The sequence below is a fragment of the Nesoenas mayeri genome (assembly GCF_963082525.1).
Source record: "Nesoenas mayeri genome assembly, chromosome: 1".
Classification (NCBI taxonomy): Eukaryota; Metazoa; Chordata; class Aves; order Columbiformes; family Columbidae; genus Nesoenas; species Nesoenas mayeri.
Window position 1 is genome coordinate 143,679,729 of NC_137541.1, and position 22,824 is coordinate 143,702,552.

The following is a 22,824-nucleotide window of genomic DNA, read 5'->3' on the forward strand; positions in this document are numbered from 1 at the left end:
CCCGAGATACTCTGAGGACCTTCTACATGGCTTGATTCCAAGTGGTGGACATGGTACTGGAGAAAAAGAGTGTTAGAGCTGTGTATTTTGTGGTATTCAATAGTGTCAATTTTCCCCTTCTTCTGCTTCTCTGAAAAAGGGCATGCCACCACCAAGAACTTCAGGCAGGCAGCTTTGGTCTGAGGGAAGTCAAAGCGGGGAGATGAGCCAGTCAGCCCCAGGAGTAGTGTGCTCTCTCCTCATGGCCTCAGCTCTTGTTTTCCTGTGCATCCCATGAATCAGCTTTTGCTATGTGTTATGCTGCTGTTTTGCCACAGATAAGGCCTTATTTTGTGTATACTTTGGATAGTTGTGCATTTCTGAGTTTGTTTGCCAAAATGTTTGGGATCCATCTGATTCTTAAGCAACTCTTCCACTTGCACTAATGAAAAGAGAGCACAGATGGCTTCTGAATTAGAAAATGGCAATACATCCACTTTGCCCTTCAGTCTAAAGATGTACTGTTACAAAAACACACAATAGTGTTACATCCTCTGTCTTACATGCTCTAAAAACAACATAGGTGGTGTGGAGTGAATTTGAGGAGGCAGACATTCTTCTGACATACAGGAGGCTGGAAATCAAGTATTTAATTGATGGAAACAGGTTTTCTCCCCTGAAACTGTTGACATTCTCAATTACAGTGGCAATATCAAAGCTTTCTGCATGAAGCTGTAGCCAGCCCTTGAAACATATGGTGGAATATTTTTGTGCTGCTGCAGTTCTACTATGGTGTATTGGATTTGTGCTTGCATCATTTTCTTCTATTAGTCAGACTAACCCTACTTCACCTTTCCAATTTATTGGAACTTAACTGTTCATTGTCAACTGACTCAGGAATGCAAAGCCACACTCTGTAGCCAACATATGGTCTGAAGTTAATAAATTGAAATGCATGAAGCAGAGTAAATTAGAACCAGTATGTTAATGTTGATAGCTTTTACCACAAAATTCTTATTACGTCTGTCTCAGAGATTTTCATTTTTTTTCAGATGTTCTTCATGCACATCATATTGTACATACGCATGGTATCACAACTTTTTTTTCTGTACAGGCGCCTAATGGGAAAACATGACTTTTTGTAGAAATAAAAGCTTTGCATTCACTGAAATGGAAATGATACAATTTCATCTTTTAGTAAAGACCTTTGCTGACATTCTCATAAGCAGTAATAAGAAAAAATGGAAAAACTTGTTGAGATGTGGCTGAAAGAAAAGTTCTTTCCTTCCTTAAAAGAAAGAAATATTTTTTCTCTTTCCCTCCCACCCTTTTTATACTACCAAAATATACAGGTAGTAGTAATATCTGTAGACAAAACCTTTCATTAAGTCATCATCTATTTAGGCTCATGAAAAAAAAAAAAGTTTCAGAACTGAGTGTGTTTTTAGTAAGTGTATTCATTTTATTAATGCAAAAAATGTGAGAAGCCCAGTTACCTACAGGTACATTGTCTGAATTTACTGACTTCTCCTTAGACTGGCTTGGAAAGAACATGGTGTCGTCTCCATTTGTTGGCTGATGGGCTGAGGATACAATTTTGTTACCACTACTGTCTAAAGGTAGCTATTGGTTGAACATGCTGAGGTCTGAGTTTTACTTCCAAATTTCTCCATTCAAACTAGGGAAACTATAGCACTTTTGCCATTCAGTGTTGGCAGGGTGGTTTGGTAAATTTACTGTAGAAAGCTATGAGCCTCTCCAGATCTGTATAAGATTTCACTTCCATTTACTCAAAGCAACGAAACAACTATTATTGTCTCTCATTTCTCCTGATATTTATTGGTCCCAGTTCCCAGGGCTGCCATTGACTTTAATGGGAGCAGAACAAGGACCTTAGCTGATCCTGTTCTCCTCCTCTCTCAAGATCTTTTGTGATCAGGTATCAATATTTCATTTTGTTCTGAAAGGGCTGGAGATGAAGGAAACTGCTGTGGTATCCCTTCTATGAAGGGAGTGGGAAGACTATTTGGGTTGGTGATCTGAAACCAGCTGAAAGACTACACTGCCTTTTTCTTTCCTTGTAAGACTAAAATGACAGGCTGTGAGTTTGCACCTTTGAGACTTCAGTAGGTTCTCTTTCCACTGTGGGTCTCTGGACATCTTATTGAGCCCAGAAGGCAGGTTTTGGGGTGGCCCTCAGCCCGACATGCACTAAATCTTGCTTCTGCTTTCTGGCATGGCAGGTGCTCTGCCTGGGGTGGTGGTTGGGTGGTAGAGAGCAGCTGTGCCCATGGACAGACCCAGCAGCCAGGGCAGCTGCATGATCACCCTTCATGTGTAAACACAGCCGTTCTGGGAGAGATGAATGTGCCACACCAGGACTTCCTGCAGCCACTGGTCCCCTTGTGATGCTGGTGGGTGTCTTGTGATGCTTCCCTTTATTCTCTACCTTGGCACACTTACACTGGCACAATTTTTGTATTAGATATGTGGAAAACTGACTCGTTTGTTTTGTAAATAGCTGCTGAGCACTTAGAAGGGGAAAAAAAAGCTTGGGCCTTGGTGGAGATCTGCTGGCATATTTTTTTCAGCTCCATTGTAGCTCCCACCCCCTTTTCTTCCCAACCCCATGCAAAGCTCTCCCATGTAATCTCCCAAGCCCTGAAAACAGAGAAGGGAAGGTAAGATGGAGTGATGGCAGCTAGAGTAAAGATTAAGGCCATAAAAAAACTTCAAATGCTTTGACGGCATCTGGCTCATATTGCATCTCAAATTGAATGGCTGGATGTCATGAGGCTGTTGCACACGGCAGGGCTCCATGATTTCTGAGAGTTGTTCAGTAGTTTGAATTCCCACATACAAAGAACTGGCCAAAACACAGTTTGTGTAGAAAGTGGCTCATTATACTTCACATTAGAAAGCAAAAGAACTGACATTGATTAAGTGTGGATATATGCAGATGGCAGGAAAAAAAAAAAAATAGAAATAGTATAGGACGAAGTAGCCAGAACTGGTACACCAGTCATTCTGCTGTAAAGTATCTGTGTTAGCCAGGGGAACAATTTTGATGGTAAGGGCATATTGTTCTGCCTCTGATGGAAGGAAAGTAAGTAATGGAGAGGTTAAATGTCCTCTCTGAAGTTACCCGACCTTGTGTATGTTCTGTATGTCCCTGTTTCTCCCTCCACATTGTGCCTTAGTCCCAAAGGTTCATCTTTTTTTCCTGTTACATTATATATATACAAACAGGGAAACGGTGTTATACGTATCTGGTTATATGAACTACAGTGTTAGTTAATTCCTTGTTGTTGTTGAAGGATATTTGAATGGATTTTCCTTTTGTGTCAGAGGAAATGTGAACAACCTCATGGAAGAATGCATGCCTTAAATAGGTGTGGATGTTGTAATCTTCTACATACACAGTATGTGAGAAAACATTTTTTCCTGGTGGTTTGTTGTGTCTTTTGTTTGTTTGTTTGTTTTTTATTATCTATCTATCTATCTATCTATCTATCTATTTTATTCTTAGGTAAGCAATCAATTACAGGACTGTCCTCTATGCCATTCTCTCTCCCCAAATGGAGTCAAGTCCGTGTTAATTGGCTTCCCAGTTTCTCCCTGTTCCCCATTCCTTTCATAGATTTTGGTAACTACTCGCAAATAGTAAATACACAAGATCCTTGCAAAAGTTATCATGTTGTTAAAAGATAAGATATCTGGAGAAGTATTTGTTCAAATGACTTTGGCTTGAAGTCTAGTTTCTACAAGACTGATTCCTTGGACAGTATTATTGGCCCCTTGGTGGGTTGAATGTATTCACATGTCTAGATAATTCCTACTGTGATTAAAGTTTTTGTGCATTACATTTGACTTTCACAGTAAGTAGGCACTTACACAAACAAGGAAGCAATAGCTAGATTCTTCTTAGTATGATCTTGAAGTAGTCTAAAATGCATTAGTTGAAAACCATGGATAATTTGCCTCCTGTGTGTGGGAAAGGCTTTGAGCATTTTTGCTGCCTGTGATTTCTAGCTTTATCATTGTCACCCTTCTACGAAGTCTGTGTCAACAAAGATAATCTATGACATGCAAAATTATGCATCTGCTGACACTACTTTAAAGTTAAAAGCCCTAAGTAAAAAGGACTTAAGTAGAAGCAGAGAGAATTTCCTGTTTGTGCTCAGATATATGGTTCTGTTTCATAGACAAACCGATTGAGTTTTAATGCCATGTTGAAGCTTTATTGGTTACTGTGCTTTTTCTCCTATGTTTAAACTATACTTTTGCTGTGTATATTCTTCAAATGCTCTCTGAGAGATGTAAACATTCAACCCTGAAATGTTCTAAGAGAACCTTTAGAGGTCTGTGAATGTCAGTGCAATCCTAGATAAGAGTAGTAGACAGGAATTTTGGGCATAGGAGTGGAGGGAAAACAGGAAACTAGAAACTGGATTACATCCATATATTTTTGGTTTTAATAAATCAAAATAAAGCAATTTTGTGTTGAAACAGATTACAGAGCTATGAGCAATTCAGGCAAATGCCTCTTCCATGCCTTGAAACTCTAAGTTTTTTACAAACTTGACTGCAATAAATGTATGCATATAAATAAAAAATAGTATGCAGACCTGTGCTTAACAGAGTGTTTGTAATTTTAAATTCCCACAAATCTGAAGATTAAATCTCTTTTGCATTTGATACTATGCAGTCAGTCTCTTGAGAGTCCTTTGGCTTTGTGAAATGAAAGTATGTAAATTTGAGGGACAAACATGTACAGAGGAAAAAAGGTTTTTTTCTTGTCATAAGAGAATATTTCTGTTTCATGTTGCAGACTGCAACATGCTACACCTGGTATACCTCAAGGATCACCACTGTAAAGAGAGTGGTGGCATGCTGTCAGCTCCCTGCAGTGCTTTGAGTCAGGATCCCTGCATTTAGTGTGCAGGACTGGTTTTAACAGTGATATAAAATGATAATTTCCCTAGAGTTTTTCCTCGTTACTTTTTTCTGTCTTTTGTGAAACAAATCAAGCTTCTTGTAAAATCATCCAGGTTTTTCTGTTTTTTACTGGTTGCACAGACTTAAAAGATATTTTTTGAATACTTTTTATAAGATTGGGGTAGACTGCATAGCTTTTTAGAAACCATTTCAGTGAAACATAAGTGAAATTAGATGTGTGAGCAAACAGTACTCTTCTTCATCCCTAGATACATTTCTTCCTTTTGTGTTCTTAGTTTTGAAGTAAGATGAAGAAACATTTACTTATTACAAGTTGATATCTACTCAGTTTGGTGTTCCTTGTATCTTCTTCTGAAACAACTGCAGCTGCTGGATACTCTGAGTGATGATACCAGATGCTCTGCAGGAGATATGTGTGTAGTCAGCATTAGTGTTTTAATATAAATTCCAGCTATTACTTTAGTTCTCATTATTAATTATATGGGAGATCCCTGCATGCCAAGAGACATCACCTGCTCTGCTTTCCCTGTGGGCAGAGACTGAGGCACTGAAGTGGTGACCTGCCCAGAAGGCCAATTGTATCTTGGGGTGCACCAAAAAGAGTGTGACCAGCAGGTTGAGGGAGGTGGTTCTGTCCCTCTGCTCTGCTCTGGTGACACCCCACCTGGAGTCCTGTGTCCAGCTCTGGAGCCCTCGGCACAGGACAGACACGGACCTGTTGGAAAGGGGCCGGAGGAGGCCACAAAAATGACCAGAGGACTGGAACAGCTCTGCTGTGAGGACAGGCTGAGAGAGTTGGAGTTGTTCAGCCTGGAGAAGAGAAGGCTGAAGGCCTTATTGTGGCCTTTCAGTGCTTAAAGAAGCCTATAAGAAAGATGGGGACAGACTTTTCAACATGGCCTGTTGCAATAGAACAAAGGGTAATGGTTTTAAACTAAAAGAAGGAAGATCCAGACTAGACATGAGGAAGAAAGTTTTTACAATGAGTGTGGGAGAACACTGACACAGGTTGCCCAGAGAGTCAGTAAATGCCCCATCCCTGGAGACATTCATTTGAGGGAGACCTTGTGGCTTCCTATGATCTGATCAGTTCAGTTGATATTTTTTACCTTATATGACATTGGTGCCTCCCCTGCTCTCCCTACCCCACATGCCATGTACCCCTTTCACCCTCTCATCCACTTCCTTTCTTTGTAAAAAAGAGGAAGTTTAGTTCTGAATAAGAATGGTGTAAAAGATCACTGGTATTACCAAATACCCTGACTGGCTGGAAGAATGAAGTACAGGAGGCGTTTGTAACTTTGTCTTAATCACAGTGAAAGACAGTTTTTGATCTTCAAAAGGGTCTTTCCATGGATTTCCTCCTCCATATCATCACTCTCATTTGTGTAAGGTCCCAGGTATTCAGGGACAGACATAAACTTCAATTTCTTTCTTAATAACTTTCCTTTGTTCCATTAACACTTACTGCAAAATTACTCAGAATAATTCCACTATCTGCTGTGGAATTAATTAATTCAATTATGTGCAGTGGAACTAAAACAGTAGAGAAAACACTGGACAAGCAAAATGAGGTCAAGTGCGTCTTTATGACAGCAGAGTAAATGCTTTAGTCCTAAAGCTGGCAATTCTGGTGCGAGATTAAGAATTTACAATTTGTTTTACCTTTGGAAAATACTTACATACCAAAATAGTTGAAAGTATTATTTTTACTAGAGATTCCGAATACCTTTCTCTTCATAGTTGCAGGATTTTTCCTATGAGGGTGACTAAAAGAAAAGAAAAAAAAATAGCAAAGTCCCTTTTAATTTCCTTTCCTACCGTTTTGTAGCCATAAGATTCTACTACTTTTTAAGTTCAGTTTTATAACTCATTAGAGAAACATAGATACCTATTTTTAGAGGTCTAAAGAATATATTAGGAAATTGATATAGAGAAACTTGCTGCACAAAAGCTCTTTGTTCCCCTTTAAAAAGTTATTTTAGTTTTGATTAGCATCCTTCTATCCAATCTAGCATTATTCAGAGGGTTCCTTTGCCTGCAGTAAGCTGGAAAATCTACAACTAATCTGTAAATAATTGTCAGTGGCTAAAATGGCAAAGGGGATCCAAAGGAACAGCTGTATGGTTGCCTCCATTACATACACCTTGTCTGGTCAAGCCTGGCAGGAACTTTGCGCCACTGGAACTTGCAAATCCACATTGCTCAAAGTCCCTGGAAACTGTGCATAAATCAAAATTGAATTTTAAACTGTTATGGGATTTCACCTTGGTTTGTTGGCTCCGTGTTTCTTCTCTTCAGGTGGTTTTTCAACAACTGTTTTCTGCTTTCTGCAAGGACATGTGTCACATAAAAGAGTGGGTAGAGCTGGGCTTTTTGTACCCACTTGGTAAAAAGTAAATAGAAGGAGAAAAAAAAAAAACTTTCTGAAAAGAATATAGGACATATAATCACCACTCAGTTTGTAATTTAAAAACATCTGTTGAATAAAGAATTGTTTTCAGCAGCATATTTGTTCTTTCTACCTTGAAGGACTAACTTGAGAGAGGGGCTAGGTTACCAGTGTCTTTAATATCTGCTAGGCTCTTCATGCTGCTCTTCTAGCAGATGACTAGCTTGTTTGTTTCTCAAATTCTTTGGTGCAAACCTGCAGAAAAAAAAGAGGATTTTGTAAGATTTTGTTGCACTGTTGAAGGTCAATTGAATTTTTAAATTGTCTGAATGGAAAGGGGGAATACAGTACAGAAGTGTACACAGCTGAATGCTGTTCTTCAGCTTTCATCCACTTGTGTGAGAAGAAAGTGCACAAAAGAAAGCTTTAGAAATTTATTTGCTGTATTTTGGGGACATGTCTGTTTTGGACTTGGAGATGTGTTTCTTGCTCTTCAAATTGGACTACTTTTACTGGCAAAAACAGGCGTGGGCTTTTTATTATGCTCTTATTTATTGTGTACATTATTAAGGAGTCCTTGTCCAGCCATGTTCTGGAGAGTATTTTACATAGAGATGAGGGTGGAAAAGAAACATGTTTGTCTTGTGACCTAAGCTTTAGTTTTGTTCAGTTTCTCATGCATAGGAGCCCCATAACATTACTTTGGTGTGAACCTGCCTGCAAAGAGAAGAAAGATGATGTCAGGACATTTTACCCCTGTCCAGCAGGGAAGGGAGACCCCTGAGAAACCTGAAGGTTTCTTCCTGATTGAGAGCTGTCTCCCTCTATATGGGATTCTATCATTCTGTATTGTCTTTGGCATAGGCATCTGCTTTTCTTCCTCATTCTCGCTGGTCCTAGGATTCTGAAGCAGGGCTTCTGGTAGCTTCAGAAAGTGTGGACAGCCCTACCTCAGGTGGGAGGCAGGTGCCCTGTCCCTTTGTGCTCCTGCCAGCCCTTGCTGTGCCAAGGTTTGCAAGAACTGAGGGCCCTGGGTGTGCTGATGCTGCTGGTGGAAGAGAGCTTTTTTTTAAAAAAAAAACTTGAAGCTGTTTTGGTGGTATGTGTGATTTCTACAAATGACCAAGAATAGGCCTAGCATGGCCAAAGTTTGTTGCTATTAAGACACTTCAGAACAGGGCATCTTCTTCTGTTTTCCAAGATGAGGTCTTGTGGTTGAGTGACGTTCATGCTGAGGTGTGACGTGGTGTGTTGGTGGTGTTTCCTGGTCTCATCTTGCTAGAATTACTCCAGTAGTAACATCTGCAGAAGAACAGGTAGGTGGCTTCTTTTCCCACTCTAATTAGCCCTTTCAGGTCTGTGCATTTGTAAGCTAGTGCTGAGGAACTTGAGTTCCTCATGCTGTGTCTGTCCAAGAGAGAAAGGAGACCTCTTTCATAACTACAGCTGTTAGTCTGGCTGTTTTAATGTGTGGTTGTGATTTTCTTCCAGAATTAAAGAAAAGAAGGGAAGTAGGAGACACTCCTCAAAAATGTTATCATTAAATATAAGTCACTACAGAAAAATAGAAGAAGTCAGTCCCATGAATGAGTCTAGGTTAGCTTCCACTATTGTGATACACAGTTTTTCATCCTGTCTCTTTGGTACTGTCTTTTAAGTGTCAGTATAGCTGTAGTGTCAGCATTGTCTAGCCAAAGCAACTTATACCTGCCAAAGCCACTACCATTAAAGTCATTTACTTTGGATTGCTAAACAAAAGTAGTTATGTCCTCAAAAGCTCAGTAAGATTGCTGTAACTGCATCTAAACAAGAACTCCTGATGATGTAGGAATATTGCCAAAAATTATATCTCTAATCAACATTGTTACATAGACAGGAATTTTCCGAAGTTTACCTGAACTGAAAGACTCTCTTATATGCATATGTCTCTGTATCTATTTGTTTGTTTATCTTCATGTATCTATATATGTATGTGTATAAACCTTTTTGTCAGAAAAACAAGAATTCTAAAGCTACTGCTTTTCTGATTTGAAAAATATAATTTACATTTTTTTGGGAGGGGGTAGGAGGGGGAGGTAAAAAAAATACACTTTTTATTCAGTTTGTCTGACTTGGCTTAATCTTATTTAGGAGTTAAACATTGGCCATCCCTCTACTAATCAAGAGAAAGCAAGAAGCACTTTTGGTAGTAAATCATGTATCATTTGTTGTAGGAAGGCTAGCTATGCCTTTGACAGTGTCTGTCTCCCTGATAGTCATAGAAGGGGCCCAAGTAACTTTTTAATGGCCAATATCAGGTGTGAGGTACCTCCTTCCAACTAGCTTTATAATGAATTCAATGGATGTAAAGAATAAGGAGACCCTGAGGCTGGGCTCCTACAAGCTGCCCCTCAGCCACCTAGAGTGAAGCTCTCCTGCTATGGATGGCGTGAACTTCTCCAAACTGGGTCATAAGCCTCTGTTCTTCAGGCTTCAGCACCTGTTAAAATGACCAGTGCTTTTGTTTGCTCTTCCCCCCTTATGCAGGAAGGAGCCCACTCTGCAAGCCTCCAATTCTTTCCCTGAATGAACCAGCCTATAGCTTTTCTGTCATTGGGACTAGCTTTCTCCTGAAATCACTGAAAATCCTGTAGCACTACCAGTAGATCTAGCAGGCAGCTGAAAGCAATCTACAAGTATTGGGTCACACTGAGTCTCTTTATCAACTAGCAAAAAAAAATATTTGGAGTGTTTGGTCTCTGTGTCATTTACTGGTTTGAAGTCAGTGGTGCTTTATGCTTTCTCACAAGGTGTGAGAGTCACTCATGAATGACTTTTATATCTTGTGCCAGAAACCATGCAGCACCTAAATTTGTGAACTTAAAAGCCTTTGTAGCAAGATTCTTTACATTTCTTTGTGCTATTGCTGTGAACATTGTGAATTTAGGAACTTTTTTTATTTTCTTCTTCTCCCACAAAGCCTGGGACACGTGCTAACTCCACAGAGGGTGGGTTTAAAAGCACAGTGTTTGTTACTCCAGGCACTGAAAGGAATGATGAGGCTCTGTGTCCTTGTGGAATTTTGTGTTAGTTGATTTTTATGAGATTTCACAAATACCTTCTAGTTTTCCCCACTATGTTAGCCTTAGAGTTAAGGAATGATTTTGCTTTGTTTTTCTTCTTTCTTGCTAAAAGACCCATGGTTAAGAGAATGAAAGGAACATCACAATTGATGAACAGAAAATTTATGAACAGAAAATCAGTCCAAGCTGTATTAATCAATTGATGATGAAACTATCTGTAAATGTGTATTTTCACTATTTGACCAGTTTTATGTATTACTCAACAATATTACTCATAGAAAATATCTTCTATTCCCCCTTGTCAGCTGCTAAATAAATTACTAGGGAATAATTTTTTGTCATTCAAACCAATCTATACTGCACAGTGGTGACTGGATTCTGCTATCACCAAGTATTCAATTTTGTAGCTTTGCATCCAGCATGTATGTGTTTTTGAAGTTTGAAAGAGTTCGATCCCATGTCTTTTATTAAAGTTCCGCTGCATACTTACAAAGATGTATTTGCTTTTGCGTGTCATTTCCCCACCATCTTCAATAATTAAATATAGGAATGATTTTGTGTCCCTTTTCCAGTCCCCCAAGCAGACTGCCAGGGTCTGCAGCCCTTTAGTGTTTAGAGACTCAAGATCAGTCCTTAATGAAAAATCACTGGTTTTCTGCAGAACCAGTACTGGCTCAGACCTTCTGAAAATCAAAGGGAAAACTAAGTTTTTCTGCTAGCACATTGAGACAAAAACAAATTCCTTTGTCCTCTGTTGAAGGTGGTAAAATTCAGTTTTGTGCTGTCAGTGGAGCGGTTCCTCTGGGTGCTGGCTTCTTTGATGATTTCTTCTAATTCAGTGGCAGAGATGAGAGATTTATCTGAAAAAAAGACTAGCCTTCTTTTCCCCCCATCCCTTTGGAGTCTGTGTGCAAAACCCACAAGATAGCATCATTATCTAAGGTGCACAGATACTAAAGCTGTCAGTGTCCATCACTGGTTCCAGGAACTTGCTTGGTCTCAGTCAGAGCTGTTGAAGAGTGGTGATAGGGTGGATGCTGCTGAGAGAAGGTGAGCTGGGCCACATAGGGATACCTAGGAGGGTTGATTCTCAGTTGATGAAGGCTATATTTAAGGAGTAATTTGACATTTGTAAACCTTGTTGGTGATGAGCAAATGAAGTTTAGTGAAATTCTGTGAGCTTGTTGTACAGTATGTATAAATCCCATGAATTATGTATTGGTTTTAGGATCAGACAACGGAACCATAAACCCTGGCTTTGAACCACATTTTCTCAGCCGTTCTGGCTTTGGAGGGCAATTGTAAAGTAACTACTATTTGTAATAATTTCCCTTATTTAGTTCCTTTTACAATATAGAAAGCTGCATAAAGTGATTTCTGGCTTTGCTTAATATTGACTCCTCTCCCCACTTCTTCAGCTCAGTTTTTATCATGAGTAACAAAGGCAGAAAGTCTGTCTCTTTAGAAAATTCTGTTTTAAAATAAGGTAGAAACTTAAGCTAAATCTTCACACCAGACACTTTCCGTATCTTTTGAATATAAAAAGCACTAAAACAACATTTGGTTTCTAAATGCACAATGTAGAAATACACTGAGTTGATTCAAATACTTTCAAAGAAATGTTGCTTAACAAACATACTACATTAGCCACATTCTTTGTGAAATCTGCATTGTAATGTTTTGATTAAATGGACTTTGAGGTATGTTATACTCCTGTCAGTTGTCAGAAATCTGAATAAACTGCAAAGGATTACACAGTTCAAATGCATGAATACATAAAACAGATTCTTAGCTTTCAACTCCTGGCTACTTGATATTCAGCTGTAACTGCTTTGTAACTACAAATGCAAAAGGAGGAGTGAAAAGCTCTGGACCTGCACAGGATTTTAGGTATGTACTCATAGCTAGATATCTGGGATGATTACAAAAAAAAACCTGATATTTTGCTTCTTCTGTGAAACATTATATGCATGCTTTGTTCTCTCCTTGAAATTGGTTATAATCCATATCCAATAGCTATGGGCAGGGTTATAAAAAAGCTAATTAATGGTTTAATTTCTTAGTAATACTGACATAAAATGACTTAGGATGTTTTAGAGAGAGGATTTTTTTAGAGAACATATATCTGGCATACTGGCTACCTGTGATTTAAAGAATACTGTGTATTCAGTCACAAGGTGGCAGGTAACCATACTATATTGAAGGGTAAAAGAAGTGCAATATTTTTCATTGCTAATTATTGTCCGTAGCAAGTCTGTATCCTTCATCCAAGGGGAATATGTTGACCATAAAAACTCGCAAAAATAAAATTCAAGTGGTTTGTTCATGTGACCAGTATTCCAAGATAAATGTTGTGAAAGGTATCAGGCATCATGTATTATATGTCTACAGACAGTACACATTTTTCTCCCACTGTACTTCAGGACTGAGACTTCTCTAGATGACAGTTATAGAAAACCTGAAATGCTTGGGATTTGCAAAAATAGAAGTTCTAAATGTACTTAATAAAAGTTTAATTTGTGAGTTATATCAGCATAGAAATAACTACTGATGGTTGAAACTCAAAGGTGCATCAGTTCAGACAAAGTTCTATATAAGACATTTTTAGATTTCTGTCTTTCTTGTGATGTAGGCTTTATATCACTTGAATTCCTTCTTCCTTACCCTGTTCTTCCTTGGTTTTTAATGCCTAACTTAACCTGCTTGTTTACAGCTAATATTGACACCCTTTTTCCCTCTCTCCCTCTCTCTCTGTCTCCCTCGCTCCCTCCCAGTGGTTTGACAGACCAGGACTCAGGACTGCCAGGACTCAGTGTGAACTTCATGTGACTTTTGGCTTGTCTCTCTGTTGCAGTAGGGAAATTATCCCAATCACTAATCAGTCCCAAGTCTTGATGATCACTGTGAGGCTCTTAAAGCATTGATATAAACATTTGTGTGGTTCCCTAATTTTTCTAAAAGGCTCCTATATCAGTGACTATTGTGTGTAGACAGGCAGACGGAAATCTTGGTGAGCGGAGAGTAGCAAGCAAGTACTGGAGAGCAAAATGAGGGATTACTATTACGGCAGTATTCTAAAGAGAAGTAGCAAGCCAATGGAACTGAGTGAAAAAAACCAGACTTTTATTGTGTATCCATTGTACTGAAATCACTAAAATAGGTGCTTTTTTACTTTTTTTTCCCCCCCCCCCGATAATGCAGTGCTTTTATATAGTATTTTTTCATGTTATTTACCTTTAGAGGTAAGTAACAACTTGTAAGTAACAGCTAAAGGTACTATTATTTCTAAGCTCAACAGGAAACATTCCCTTGTTATTTCTTAAAGTTATGATTGAAGAGCTGTAGGCAGAGCCGCTGTTTGCTAAAACACCATTATATTAGCTCTGGTGACAACAGCAAATCACCTTTTAAGAGAGGCAATTTATCCTCCTGTTGGACCTAATTTTGATGTTAGCTATGGTGTAAACTGGGAGTAACCTACAGAAGCCTATCCATTTGCACTGAATATGAAAGCAGAATAAGTGAGGCAAGAACTGTGTTTGCTGGATCTCAGAAAGTAATTCTCCAGCCTCTGGTACTACTTATTTCTTGTCAGATTTCATTATAATTGTTCAAGGCAAGTGTTGAGACAGTGTATTTCTAACTGTTCAAAGTTGTCATGCCTGTCTTGTGTGGCAACTGACTCAATATACGTGCATGTGTAAGCAGCAGTGTCCCCTGGGATTCTTCAGTCAGGTCTGCTTACTGTATCTTAAGAGAAGGGATATCAGCTCTTTAATGCCCTTAAAAACTGTTGGACTTGCTCTGGAATCCAGGATCTAATTCCATTCCTGTGCAAGTGTGGTCTGTCATAAGTCCCAGGATTTTAAAGCACTGTGCTCATCAAGCAGACTGCACTAATTTGATGACGTTAAAAATGAAGGCAGTAAGTAGAAAGTAAGATTTTGTGTGGGGACCGCAGGATTCAGGAAGTGCATCTTTACTGGCAGGTGTGTGAAAAGATGAGAAATTAGCCCCAGAAGAAGATGGTGGAGCTGGAGGTGGTGAAGGAGGAGGCAGCCCTCACCCCCTCACCATAGGAGCCTGAAGAAGTGCCAGAAGGGCTTCCACTGAGAAGGAAGCTAAATCGTGGACCTTTGTTGTTGCTTCAGCAGACACAGAGATTCAGATCTCAATGGCGTTAGAAGGAGGTGAATAAGAGAGAAGGGGAGGTGATAAGCCCGGGGCAGTGGCTGCTTCTATTTCCTTCCCTAGAACAGGTGCTAGCAGTAGGTGCCTTTGAAACATGATGATTGCTAACTCATACTTCAGAGATTTGCCTTCCTTGTGCAACTATAAAAGGATAATGCTTTTTATGGTATGTTATGGCCATGGACTTACAAACCTTTTCATATACCCTTCTGAAGATCTCCTTTATAGCTGTAGTTTTTCTATTTCTAGTATAGAAAACAATATCTAAACACACAGTTTGGAGGAGGCTCCATCTTTCCTTAGTCTTCTGTGATTATTGTGCTCTTTCTAGACTCACCTACCTGTCTTGGACCTCTGCATGTCAGCTGAACTGGGAAAAAAGGCATTTGAGAGTGTGAAAAAAGAACAAATGCAGCGTAAGAGTGAGAAAGAGAAAGAATGCAGGGAATCCAGTACTGTTCATGAGGAAATAGAAGGTGGGGAAATTAATTGAATTTAAAAAAATAATTAAAAAAAAGAGCTAGAATATATTCTTGATATATCATGTCAAGGAAAATACAAGTAATTATAAGTCACTTTCATGCTGTTACAAGAGATGGAGTCAGGGATGAATGGCACAAAATAATTAAAGCTATTTATGTAAATAGTACATTTTGATTTAAAAAAAAAAGGTGCTGGGAAACTGGCAAGCTAGAGGGACAGCTTTGAGGTGTACTTGAACTTTTCTAATGTTTTTGGAGTATTACTTGATAATCAATCTGTGATTGATTGATGGAAAAAGCTCTGAAGCATAAGAATTATTTGTTAGAATGACTTCTAAAGGTCTGACAAAAACAGCAACCCTGCAGCTAACTTTAGGATTGTTCAGATTGTCTACTCTTGACGTGTTGAAAATTTGTCCCTTGACAATTATCTTTTTCTGCTCTGACTTTCCTTTGTTTCCTTGTTATCCTAGCTTATGGATGTACTGACTACCATACTGTAGTAGTTTTCACTGTGTTACTGGCATGAAGAAATTCACCACTACTTCTTACTTTATTTTATTTTATTTTATTTTATTTTATTTTATTTTATTATTTTATTTTATTTTATTTTTCAGCTGAGGACTTTTGATGAGGTGCACTCTAGGCTCTTTTTATTCCATCCACATTTCTGAATCTGTTTTTGATGTCTGAAGGGAACTCTCATAACTAACTAAATACAATCCATATAATTCTACCTACACTGTAATAATTTTTTTCAGTGCATGGTGGATCTAAGATTAACAGACTGTCCAAGCATTTTCATCCAAAATCCTCTCTGTTCCAAGGGCAGTTATGCTGAATATAAGCTGCCTGCTGGGTTTCTCTTTTTTGAAATGGTAACAGTCTGTATGTTGATGGACTGGATTTGTTTGTTTGAAAGTTTGTTCATTTTCTTGTTCTTTAAGGCCTGGCTAGACCTGTCGTTAAATTCTGCAAGCTTTACTGCCTTGATCGTTCACAAGGGAAGCCCTTGGGCGAGAAAGAAAATTATAAAGCTGGACATTTATGGCATATTGAAGCCTGGAATTCTGAGCACTGTCTCTCTACAGGCGATACCCTTAGAAAACCTTAGAGAGATTTTTCTCATGGGCAGCTGCATAAACCTGTGAATACACTTGAGAACTACCAGGTCATATAAAAAGTAACAAAGTACATAGTGAAATAACACAAACTGTTTTAAAATGCTGTAACTTTTGTCAGATATTGTTGGCAATACAGGAAGCTACTGTACAGGAAAAATGAACTTTGATATTTGAGAACCTGTGGATAGATGCTGATACAAAGGTTTACAGATTTATGTATACCTTAAGAATTGTCTGTATCTCTTAACTAAATTAACAAAAAGAATCATACTTCTGAAACTATGTACCGCAATATTAAGATAAATACTACTTCCCTTCATATTTACAGCAAAGCAGAATAAGCTATTCTTGATTATCATTGTCCCACAGAAATTCACAATGTTTCATAAAATGAACAAAGATACTAAAATTAATAGACTTTGCAAATATTTTTTTTAATCAATCCTGATAATAGGTATTTCACAAGGGAAAACTGTTAAGAATCTGAGGAATGGAACTTTTCTCAAAAGCTGTAATTTTGAAAAGTTACTGGGCTTTGTGTCCAAGAGGTTTTTAAAAAATGGGGTGGGAGTAGGGGTGGACTGTCAGCTTGAAGCATCCATTAGGACTGGATGTTCTGAAGTCCCTCGCATGTCACCTTTTGTTGCAGAGCACTGTTGACATGTTCTGAAAGATTCACTCACAGGTACAGAGCAATATATGCATGGATGCTCTACTGGAAAGGAATTGAGTTATATTTTTTTTTAATGGATAGTTTTCATTCCAAGCATAATTTTTCTCTTTCTGATTCAGTGCAGGGTAGTTTTTTAGCAACTGGAGTTGAATGCTTAAAATGAAGGAGTTGTAGTTCTTTAATCTACCCTTCCTATTGACTGCCACACATTCTGTACCAGGAACTTCCTCATCTTTGAGGTGTCTGAAGAGATATAGAGGCAGGATGAGAGCCAGAGGTTAATCTGAATGTTTGCCATCAGACTAATGGTCCAAAAACACAGTACCAGGCTTTATAACAATATGCTTCTTATGAATAATTAACAGATCTGGTTTTATGAAAAATAACTTTGATTCAAAAAACAATTTAATAAAATGACAGAATAACCCTTATTCAAGGAAGTCGGCTGGCTAAGAAAGCAAAAAGGCAGGAGCATAATATAAAGTTCTATTTGTTGACAACTAAATCAAATGTCATCCCAATAGGCATACAAATAGACAGTTTGGATGAAAATATGCAGTTGAGGACTGTACACAGTATCCTGTTCCTTCCCACAAAAGTAGCTGAGTGTATTTAAGGGCCTCATCTTTGTGAGTTAGTAGTGTTGTGGACAGAAATGGTGAAATGATACAAAGCACTGTTTATCATCTCTGTCTCCGTTTCAAATGGTGGTTAGTTTCTGTGGCTGTGTTGGCTTATTTAGACAGCATTTTGGCTTCTTCACTGAACAGATGGGTGTAGCAATCCTTTCTAAGCAAGTACTCATTGTTTTCAATTAGCAAAATGCTGCTGTTTCTGATAACTGGGGAGGCAGGGGAATATCTCAGACTCCCCTGAGACCACGTCAGATAGTTGTGACAAACTGTGTGGGTTTTACTCTTCTATTGAGGGTTTTCTAAGGAGGTTTTGTTATAAGAATCTTTGGAAAATTAAATATGAGAATAAGTAAACTTTGGAGAACTTGCACAGAAACTTCCAAATCTGAAATTCCAAGTGCCTGGGTTAGCGAATCAGCACATAAGTGTGGTGATGGTTTGGAACTTGCCAGAGCAAGGAATCTCCTAGTACTGTATTAAGATTAAAAAAATGCAAGCCAGGCCCAGACTTCATCTGTCACTGCTCCACAAACTCAGGAGAGAAAACAGTGGGACGTTTAGAGATGTAAGAGAATCACAGAATAGTTTGGGTTGGAAGAGACCTTCAAAGGCCATCTAGTCCAACTTCCTTCAATAAGCAGGGACATCTGCAACTAGATCAGGTTGCTCAGAGCCCCGTCCAGCCTGGCCTGGAATGTCTCCAGGGATGGGGCATCTACCACCCCTGTGGAAAATGTGTTCCAGTGTTTTGCCACTGTCATTGTAAAAAATTTCTTCCTCATGCCTAGTCTGAATCTCCTCTCTTTTGGTTTAATACCATTACCCCTTGTCCTATCACAACAGGTCCTACTAAAAAGTCTGTCCCCATCTTTCTTATAGGCCACTTTTATATATTGAAAGGCTACAATAAGGTCTCCTTGAATCCTTCTCCAAGCTGAACAACCCTAATTCTCTCAGTTTGTCCTCATACAAGAGGTATTCCAACCATCTTGGTGGCCTGCTCTGGACCCTCTCCAACAGGTCCACATCTTTCCTGTACTGAGGGCTACTGAGCTGGATGCAGAACTCCAGATTGGGTCTCACAGAGCAGAAGGGTTGTGCTCTCAAATGTTGAGAGCCAAGTATGTTAGTGTTTTATTCACTATATTTTGTTACTCTCTTGTTTTAAATCAGTGGCTAACACACCCTGCTAGAGGGAGCAACAGCCAACACCTTTGCTTTCCCTTTTCCTTTATTTTATGATGATGATGATGAATGTAAAGTTTGAATAATCCTAAGTTTCCATACATGCAGCAGCACTTAGGTCCAATTACAGAGGGGGATACTGAGGCAAGGAGCAGAAGAAGAACCAGCCCATTGAACTGGACAGAAGTCCATCCCGGTCATCTGCCACAGTCACGAGATGCACTGCTTCCTCTCAACTTACTAGTAGCAGGGAAATAATGCAGCCCTCGTCATAACTGATTAAATCAACTAAGGCAGCAGTATTTCCCTCTAACTTGTAGCCACTTGCTTTTGGCTGTCCCCAGGCCACTTCTGAAGCCCCATCCATTCACATAACTGGTCCCAATGAGCCTGAGTTTTTGCCAAATCCCCCTGTATCAGGAATAAACATCACTTTCAGTATTTACCGAAAGCAGATACATGCACGGAAGTAGTGAGAGGATGGAGGTAGAGGGTACAGGTGCAGTTCCCTTTCCAAGTAGTTGTTTCTCTAAAGTTGTTTATTGTTTTCTCCCTCTCTTCAAACCGAGGCACATTCATAGTCTGCTGGCTGCAATTCTTCTTGATTCACATCCTCAACACCCACTGCCCATCATGCCACGTGTCCCCAGGTCTTTATAGCACCAGCACCTGGCTTGGCTACGTCAACAGTGCTCTCAACCCCATCATCTACACAACCTTCAACACGGATTTCCGCAAAGCCTTCCTCAAGATACTCTGGTGCTGATCATGGGGTTGGCACCAGGCTGCATGGACTGCGGGGCTGGGGACAAGGCAAGGGGCCCTCCCCTCTCTCTGCTTTACACACTATGGGGAGTGATGTGCCCTCCTCAGCTGTGAGCAGTGGTGTTTGGCACAACACGGACACTGCTGGCTGTGTGACACATACACAGGGCATTTATACCAATCCGACTGTGATTTCATAAACAATTTTTTTCAGATAATCCTATCTGTAACTGGAATCTTTGCCTTCTGTGAACATTTATACCAGCTACATGTGTAAACAGTGAAGTTGAAAGCATTGATATCACTCATTTGTTAAAAAAACCCCAATGTTTCCATCTGAGGAGACTGTGTATTAGTAACACTTGGAAATAATAGGGAAGATGAAAACTAATGTTATAATTCAGCCCAGAAGTTGCTTACATTTCCAGAGGGTAATGAATGAAAATAAACACGAAATTCATATCAATGTTCAGCACAGCACAAATGGCCAAAGACAATTAGAAATGTATGTAATTTATTCTTTTTAGTCTTTCTCCCATTCTCCCAGTTTAATGTTTTCCTGAGAACTACATGCTCGAACAGTGGATAAATGAGGTGACAAATTTTTCTTCGGCTGAAAGTTTCTTTTTAATTTTCCAGAGGGGTGTGTGTGTTTTTTTGTTATGGTGACCAAAATTCTTATGAAATTATTGATATTCCTGTTGTCTTTAGTTGGCGCTGGAGAAGTGAAACATCCCAGAAACCAGTTTTAATTCAAAATGAAACTATTGTCTCTGAAAACATTAGCTCAAGAGAGAACAAACTTAGTCAAAATAATGTGACACTTCCTATTTCTTCACTCTTGCTAAAACCTAAATTGAGAATCTACCTTCTCAGTGACCTCTCACTTTTCAAAAGCTTACAGCCTCAGTTCCCTGCCTAACTATTCTATATTGCAAATTATGGCTGAAATTGTTACTTTTGTAGTAAAATATTCTTGAGAACTAAGTATCTTGCCTGACTGTTATGTCCAGGGAAGCATGAAAATTATAATAATAAAAATATTTGCTTTGTATTCTTTACATTTACACTTTTGAATTCCAATTACAATAATAGACACTGCTAAAATGTAAACAAACATCAACTTATCTACAGTGTCTTGTCCAACTTTAGTGACAAATGACTTTTTAAAACAATATAATTTCGTAACACTTGGAAGCTTTACTCTGTGGGAAAGAGCAAATACTGAAGAAGAACTTGTAATGCAGAAGGTTAGACTTGCTTCTGAATAAGCTTGCCTCTGCTTTTCCAGTTGCTCAACCACTTGTAACAGAACTTGACTAGCAAGCATAAGATAGAGAAGAAAGTAATTGAATAAATTTGAGGAGTAACAGAGTGGTAGTACAACTTCGACAAAACCTGAAGTTTCTTCTGTCTGTCTGTCTCTTCCTTGGTCTTATTTATGTGTAACTTAATGGGAGTTACTGGGTATATTTTTTTTTTGAATCTCTAAATTTGTCTTGGCTTGGATGTCTAAGTCTTTTTCTTTTTTATTTTTTTTTAATTTGTCCTTATCAATACTGAGGTGATTAAGACCTCATTTCTGCAATTGGCAGTCCTTCTCAAATATCTCTCTGATGCATCCACCAGAAGCCCTCTGTAGTTTAGTGCTTTATGCAACATATTTCATGCCTGCGGTATTCCTGTTGTTTTCTGGTTTAATACATACATAACCATTATGTGGACACACTTCTCATCTTCTGCTGTTCACAGGCTGTAATCAAGACAATGGCACATTTCCACTTGTCAGAAGAAGTGTGTTTGCTTTTCACAAGAAATTTTATTGTGGTTTCTAATCTGAAGGACCTATTGGGACATAAGCATTCTGAGCAAGAACAGGGGAAACATGGAATTGTTGTGAAAAAAATCTTTTTCTTGTCTGATTGTTAGTAATGTAGGAATGAATCATAGACTTTTTGAACGCATTCCAGAGCTAATGCCAAGAACTGACAGTAGAGAAAATATGAGAACAGATTAGTAATAGCAAAGACAAGGAGACAAGTTTAGGCGTAGTATGTAATTGAGCAGGAACACATCCTAATGGTCTTACAGCAGAAACTACAATGCAGCATGATGTTACAGGGAAATAAAATTCTGAGTGGTGCAAGTAAGGGATTTTTCAGTCTAGTGGCCAAACTTAAATGTGTGTATGTTGGGGGGAAGACTCATGTTGACTGAATGTGCAAGGTTCTGGGGTTTTTTTGGTAATGCTGAAGAATGTCGTTCTGTTCAGTTACCAGTGCTATGGCTGCAGAAAACACTCATTACAAAACTCAAATAATTATCTTTTGAAGCTATTTAAACCTTTAAAAATGAGGTTAATTTCAAAATGGATGTGATGTTTTATTTTTAAAATGTCAAAATGCTTCAATTTTCCCCCCTTCCTTCCTGCTTGAAAGTATTTATCAAGTCTGGTCAAATTTGTGGATTCTTGTCTTGGGGTACATTAGAGGGCAGAAAAATGAAAAAGAACCTATGTTTTTCTGTAAATTCACTGAATGAATGATTAATCATATTTATACCCAATTGCTTTTGTGTATACCCCATTTTTTCCCCAGAAAATTTAATGATACGTTGCAATTAACTTGTCAAACATTTCTGTCAATAACTTTTTGTTGAAAAAAAAGATTTCACCAAAAAAACCTTGTGATGGCTACATTGAACTTCTAATAGTTAGGATTTTCCATTTGAAACATGTAACAGTTTAGTCTCTCAGAAGATTGCATTTTTCAGTCAGCATGAAACAGGTTTATGATGACTGTATGAATTTGCTTTCTCTTTAAGCATGTGTCTTCATGGGCAAAATTGCTGTCTGTGTAATTATAGGCATACATATAAACAGGGAATGTTCTGTAATATGACAACACTCAAATTCAAGGAACAACATATGCATTCTTGCCTGTTCATTTTTTTTCGTGTGGGGTAGGTATTTGTGACCATGTAACTAATAAGATTCACATTAACATACCAAAACTAGTTCCTTTCTATGTAGTACTTGAAAGGCAGAGAGGCTTTTGCAGCCAGCCTAAGCTTCTCGCTCTCTCCAGGCATCCCAGGCTTGTTATAGCTGCTCTGGGATTTCCTGTGTTCTCTTAGTAGAGGACACGTGTTGCCACTCTGGCAGCAGTGTGAACTTGGGCTAATGATGTTTGTGTATTAATGTTTTTGATACACTGAGAAAAGCAAGCAAAGGAAGCAAAGTGTGTAATAGGTTCAGAAGTCCTGAGGCATTTCTTCTTGCAGCACTGAAGAGAGCTCTGAGACTGTCTTGGGGATGGGGAGGAGGGGCAGCATGACATTATAACAGAAAAGGGTCACACATACAAAAAAATTGTTTT